General features: G+C 36.3%; 1 protein-coding gene across 1 annotated transcript in view; it reads right to left on the reverse strand.

Annotated features, from left to right (window-relative positions):
* The window catches only part of skila (SKI-like proto-oncogene a), a 672,908-nt gene that overhangs the window by 377,215 nt on the left and 289,579 nt on the right, over positions 1-6,114 (reverse strand). The window lies entirely within an intron of this gene.

Genomic DNA, 6,114 nt, shown 5'->3' on the forward strand with positions numbered 1-6,114 from the left:
ATGGATGAGGCATTGTCCTGAATTTTGAAAACTACCAAACTACTAATCAGTAGAGGGATTTTTTTTTTCGTCTTAAAAGACTGTAAAAACCATGCAGAGCTAAAACACTGTCACTAGTAGGGTTGTGGTAAATTATAGCATCATTTCTTTTAGGGGATGAATGTGTTGGTAGGGCATCCAGGGAATCATATACATCAATCAGAGGCAATGGGCTGCGTCGTAATATTATCTGAGAAGTAAATTGTACATATATATGACTGATGGTATTGTTTTCTGTTCTATTGCAATGCAAGTCACAGTATACTGTATATTTGAGGGTTACAGCATTGGTACTAGAGGCAAGGGTGTATATAATAAAGTTCTTCATATGTGTAAATGTATTTTCATTTTCTTTATTCATCTGATTTGTTTAGTGTATTTAAACAGACAAAATTAAATTAATATAATTTTTTTTTCTAGTAATAATTTGGCAAGTAAAACTCTAAAAACGTTATATGCATAATTAAATAAACACAAAAATCCTTAGATAAATAAATACAAATAAGAAGGAACTTTGTGGAACTTTGTAGTTTACATAGAAATAAAATTGTACTCATTATTTACTCACCATCCAGTGGTTTAAATTCTTTATGGGTTTTTTTTTCTTCTGTTGAACTCAAAATATGGTATTTTGAGGAGCTGAAAACCTTTAACCATTGACTTCAGTGGATTTAGGTATGGGTAATATCTTCCTTGACACAGGGAGATAATCCAAAAAAATTGCCCAAGTAAAAATTAGCTGAGCCTGTGCGCCAGTAAAAGCTTTGAGATGCGATTTACTTTGTGCAAGTGTATTAATTTAGAGTAATCCCAGAAAAAAGATGTTAGGAGCCATCACATTTGGTATCTTTTGCACGCCCAAATTTGTTATTCTCCATATATATGCAATCGAAACAACGCTTGTTAAAGCAAATTGGCGCATGCATACAAAAACAATTTACTACAAACTTTACACGTGCTGCTCCTGCTTTCGGTGTGAATCTGGATTGTTTACATGAACACCGATAAAATAAGCGCCACTTATGCACTGTGAAACCGGAGTAACAGCCTTTTATGCAGAGACGTTGGCACGCAGCAAGCTTTGCAAGTCAACAAAACTAAAGTTCATATAAGATGATGATAATCTTATTTTGACTATGGAGCAGAAACAAAAATTCTCAACAGCTAATTCATTAATTAAGGAGCATACACATAGTGTGGTTCGCCCAGGGTGTGATTTAAACTACAACTGCCACTGATTGACTTCCATAGTAGAAAAACAAACACTATAGAATGTCAATGTAGCAGGTTTCCAGCTTTCCTCAGTATATTTCCATTTGTGTTAACAGAAACTCATACAAGTAAAGGGTGAGTAAATGATGACAGAATAACATTTTTTGGGTGAACTATCCCTTTAAATGAAAGCTCTTCAGTGCATCTGCTTTAAAAAAAAAATCTATAATTTTACTCAGATGAAGTTTCTACACTTCATATCTAAATTGAGACAGGTGCAAAAAACTCGATCAATTGCATTTTCTTATTTTTAACTTACTTAAGTAATACAAATTTCACATAGTCAAGTGAAATAAAACAGATTTTGCCATATCAGTAAAACACTGGTTACTGATATGCTATTGTGTAAAGTTTTCTTCTTCATAATGTATATCTGATGTACCCTGTTCAAAAATGACCTTTATACATACGATAGTAAGAAAACCAGCACAACATGGAGAAAATAATGTTGTTGGCCTAAACATAAGGCTGTAATTCACAACCAGAAACAATAAAATGTGCTCTAATCACACATTCTTTGTCAAAGGCAATCAGCTGGTTTAATAAAAATAAAATGCACACAAGTCAAGGCCTTTCGAAACCAGGGGTTTCTTCAGTCAAAGGGTAATTTCCAATGTGATTGCATTTTCATTCAGAAACTGGAATAGATTTGTGATATATTGAAGGGCCATTTAAAGACCAAAAAAACTCTGATATTATGATGGAAACAATAATGGTTCATTCTAAATTCTCTCAATGTCTAACGTGTAACATTGTAATTCATATCTTATCTTCTCTTTGCTCATATTTGGCTTTACCAATATGGTGAGAAGACTTGATTATTTTAGGAAAGTGTTAGTTTGTTACTGCCAAAATGCAACTTCTGCAAATGCACATTCAAATCCCGATTGACTATGACAGCTACATTTGCTATTATCTCAATTATTCTTGCTGAAAATACGAGCATTTCATCTTGAGGAATTTAAAACATCTCAGATGGAGATTCTGGCTCACATCAAACTAATAGCGAGGCCAGAATAGTCTCAATGTGGAGCATCTGATCACCAGAGATTATGGTAATGTTGTGTACTTGTTGTTTTACATAGGCACGTGAGCATTTGCCTGAAATATGAAGCGCCTATAAGCATTTCGATTTTAGAACCGCCTTTAAGTCTCTAATAGCAATCATTTTAAAACCCACCATAAATGTTTGTTTTATCTTGCAAATGTTTAATAAAATGATTGTCTTGTTGTCTTAGGTTGGCATTATTAAATGGTTTGTTCACCCCCAAATTACAATGCTGTCATTATTCACTAATCCTCATTCCAAAAACAAATGAATGTTATTAGATGTTTCTGTCCTTCCACTAAACGTCTGCTTACCCAAAAACCCAAATATAAAGTTTAAACCAAGTATTCTGAAGGGACAGAATTGGAAAGCAGATTTATTTTTGGCTATTGTTTATGAATCTAATGGTGAACATAAACAGAAGCACAGAGCCAAAAACCTCATTGGTTGATGCAGACCAATCATGCTTTTGATTAAGGCTAAAGCGGTTGAGTCTCTTCATAAGACCTAATTCACTTAATGCATTTGAATTTATTCTTTCCTCTCTTCACGAGTTTTGCGTGAACCAACTTTAAAGGGGGGACATGAATCTTTTGAACTGAACTGAAATTATAAATTGCATTCTGAAGTTGAACACATTTCTTACAGATTTGGAACAATATTATGGTGAGAAACTAATGACAGCACAAAAATGTAAAAAAATAATCATCAAAATGTTCTGAGAATAACAAATAAAAGTGTATTCTACTCTAGCTGAAACAAATTATTAAAGGGTGGTTTGACTATACTCTTTATAATCTCATACTGACAAAAATACATAAAATAAAGGACTTTTTTTACTGCATATGCAGCATTACATGATTGGATGATATTTTATCAGCACTATAAAACTTGACTGCACTTTAGCAATGAGCTGCAGTCACTCGAAAAAATTTGCATCATCATCATTAAAAATGGATGATTAACATTAGGTGAAATGGAGACCAGCTAGTAAGAGCTGTGCAAGTAAACCATTTTCTTATCCTGATTATGGCACCAATGAAACCAGTTCTACTCACCCTGCTAACAGTGGGATTTGACCCATTTGATTCTAAGAGGGGATACAGGTACACTAAAAAGGTCTCTAACATCAGTCACTAGTGGACAGAATGATATAGTTTACTGCCACAGACGTTACTAGCTGATCTTCATTAAACTCACCTCATTAAGGCCGTACTCACACTATGTACACTATAAACCAGGCCAAAGCACGCTTGTTCCCCCTCTCGTCTCTCCTGACAGCCCGCACTCACATTATATCCGGGCCTGGGCACGCTTACGTCATTGATGCTGCGCTGTTTAATAAGCGCTCTCACTCAGCACAGTGGAGATTTCTTTAGTTATATTGTTTAAGTCGTTTGGGATGCAGTGACACATCTGTTTCGCCGAACAGATCCGCCAATTTTGACGCTCATAAACATTCATAAAGTCCTTGTGCTGCAGGTATTAGGAGGTTTGCTGAAGGCGCAGATCTGGTGCAGTGAGGAGTTTGCGTTTGTAATAATCTACGACAGTTTGCGTTCATTGAATGGTAAGAATGATTAATAAATCCATATGAAACAAGCCCTTAAAAGTCATGTCTTGCTTTCAGTTTCGGGCTTGGGCGCGTTTTACACTCACACACAAACGTACCGCGCCAAAGCCCAAGTGAACCCCGATTCAGCGCACTCACACTTCTCAAACAATCCGGGAAAAGCACCTGGGCACGGTTCAGATAGCATAGTGAGAGTACGCCATAAACCTCACATCTAAGGGCTCCAATATAACTCCACCAGAGACTCCAGCATAGGAGGTGGATGGACTGCTCCTGGAGCCCATATTTATACTGGTTCCTCGTGGGACATCCGTTCTTTCAATTAACAAGTTGTGATTACGATGCCAGTTGTGTTCAAGTCACTTTTAACAGTACCTTAATTTGATCAATTAAAGGGTTATGTAACTCTGCTTATAAAAAATGAAAAGCAAATTAAACTAAACCAAACTGTAAAGTTACTGTAAAATAAAAAAATACTGTCAACAACAGACGCTGCATTCATTAATTCTGTCATGTTTTACATTGACAAGGCCACAATTTTAGGGTTAAAGTCTGCATGAAGCTGAAGTTGCTAAGACTTTCAGTTCAGTCTGTTGATGTACTTTCAACTGAAATGGTATATTGAGTAGGGGACGGAACTTTCTTTTTGCACATCATCTCTTGTAGCAAACTAATGGTAAAAGGGGCATGGTTACGAATATTGGGTCTGAAGCCATCAAACTAATGCAAATGGTCAGACTTTTATTGAAGGTCACCAAAACTTTTATTTTTTTGTGAATTAATTTGCATGGATGGGCAATTTTTGAGCAATGTCCTGCAGAGGTGCACCATTATCAAATGCATCTGAAAAAACCTGAATCAAAACCTTGCAGGACAGGATTGGTAATTTGCTCTTGTATCAGTAGCTAGTGTGCTTCTTAAAGGGTCATGGAACCCTTAACTACATTTTCTTTGATTCTAAGGGTGCTTTCACACCTGTGTATTGATTCTTTTGTTCCGAAAAAGGGATTAAAATTGTTACAATGTTGCACTTTGTTCTTGGTACGGTTCGCTTTCACATGGCAATGTTTCTAAACGGACTAAAAGAGCTAAAACAAGTCACGTGCGAGCAAACTCTCCCCACATTGGAGTTTCACGGTTTATTTTGCAGAGTATTATTTTAATTTATGATGATGTGCAATTAGACATTTTAAGTGAAAAGCTGCACTTTAATTTTGAATAGTGACACCCATCATAACCAAATATAAATCAGAGGTAAGACTTTATATAGCAGTTGGCTTATGCATTATTGACTTTACATTAGAGAGAGAAATAACAGATAAACCATGACTGCTGTTTGGTAAATTTTCCTAATGGACAAAATAGCTCTCGTTAATAGTTCACCATGCTTTCACTTTTGTATTTTTCATGAAACGCACATTTACACAGTTCACAGTTATCATTTGGAAATGACACCCCGCCCTTCTCATAATTCTCTCTTCATATAGCCACATATGGCTATTACATAACCATAATACACTGTGATATAGCCTGGTTCAGATCAGTTTGCTGTCTCACTACAATTGATCCACTCCAGAGTTTGTTTCAATCGAGCCGAGAGCCCCTCGTTCAGGCGATCTCGAACCGATTGTTTTGGCGTGGTTCCGAGCAAGATTGCTGGATTCACAAAAGCCAAATGAACCATGGCAACTGGGGAAATGCTCCAGGTTCCAAAACAAAAGTCTAGGTGTGAAAGCACCCTAACATACTTATCTGTGAACATCAATTAACACAATGTTAGCATTTCTTAGCTTTGATTTTTAGAAAACTTTTCCCCACAACTTTCTTATTCGATTTTAAATCTAACAGGCAGCGTCACTGAGTTTTCTTATTTTATGAGAAGACACTGCTTCTGAATTATTTGGTCAAGCTGCAAGACCGTGCAGTGTTTAGGCGTTCAAAAAGGGTCACGGTGATGATAGTGTTGACACAAGTGCCAACTTCTACGAGTCTGTACTGAAATGTTTAAAATGTGACAATAACAGAATTACTGAATGCCACTGATTGGCCGTTGTGTTCACATGGTCAACAGGTCTGACTGTGATTGGTGCTAATAATCACCAGTTTACAACAGGACTTACACAGACAGTGAAACTCTTGAAAGCTACATCTATCAGATGATCCATCAGCGGACTTGCACAGT

The sequence above is a fragment of the Danio rerio genome, chromosome 2 (assembly GCF_052040795.2).
Source record: "Danio rerio strain M-AB ecotype USA chromosome 2, GRCz13ab, whole genome shotgun sequence".
NCBI lineage: Eukaryota > Metazoa > Chordata > Actinopteri > Cypriniformes > Danionidae > Danio > Danio rerio.